At 40.2% G+C, this 1,056-nt stretch overlaps 1 pseudogene; it reads right to left on the bottom strand.

Annotated features, from left to right (window-relative positions):
* Window positions 1–282: 282 nt before the first annotated feature.
* On the bottom strand, window positions 283–563 carry LOC125081091 (small ubiquitin-related modifier 2-like; annotated as a pseudogene).
* Between the last annotated feature and the right edge of the window lie 493 nt (window positions 564–1,056).

The raw sequence follows: 1,056 nt of genomic DNA on the forward strand, positions 1-1,056 counted from the left end.
AAGTTAAAATCAAACCACAGACTATTAGATAAGACATTATATTAGACAAAATAATGAGATTGGGTTAAAAGAAAATCATTATCTTTATCTTTATTTTTTTGTATGTGCACATACACAATTATTTTATGTACAACATAGGAGTGGGGAAGGGGAAAATGAAAGGACAGAGAAAACTATATTGTAGTAGTCGGGATGTGGTGGAACCAAATTGTGGTTTTGTGATTGAGACTGTCTTCTTGGTCTGGAGGAACAGAGTTCTGGAGTAAAGTAGCAGGTTCCCTTTTAAGTAGACACCTCTGTCTGCTGCTGGAACACATCACCTGTATCTTCACCCTCCATTTCCAGCTGTACAGGTGTCTGTTTCATTGACTGGCCGCCCATCAAATCAGAATCTGCCTTATAGACAAACCCTGTTGCTGTCATTAGGCTTTCCTCAGTTTACTAAGTGGTGTTCGCCTCTTAATCCTGCACCACACCACAGAACCATCACGCCTCTCCACCTTCACTGTAACCTGATTCTTGTTCTCGGTCTTGACTCCATCCTTGGGCTTTTCGTTGGCCATGGCAAGTGCTGGAGTCACCTGTGGTGCTGCTTCACATAAGGGGTGATAGGTCCACATCCAGCGAGCACCCAGGCAGCCCCAGGAGGAGGTGGTGGCCTCAGTGGAGAGCGAAAAGCCTTGGCTTTAATATGATTATTCAACAAGAAACAATATGTGGTTAAGCATTCAATAGATTCAATAGTTCAAAAATTCAAAAGATTCAATAATCTGGGCAACACAAATAAATAAAAGACACCATAAAGAAAAAATAGGATTTCAGCATTAATAACTTCTTAAACAAACCCACAAAGAATAGAATTGTTTCATTTAAGAGCAGCTAACCCCCCACTGTTTTTAGCTTTGCTCACTGGAGGAGCATTCCTAAGAGAATTGGATCCGTAATTTATAGTGTTGTTTTCGTTGGTCTCTTCATTATTCACGGCAATTACATCTTTGTTTTAGATTCTGCTTTTGATTTATGAAATGGCCCCTCCTTGTTCAAGTGATTCCTTCT

The sequence above is a fragment of the Lutra lutra genome, chromosome 11, assembly GCF_902655055.1.
Source record: "Lutra lutra chromosome 11, mLutLut1.2, whole genome shotgun sequence".
Lineage (NCBI taxonomy): Eukaryota > Metazoa > Chordata > Mammalia > Carnivora > Mustelidae > Lutra > Lutra lutra.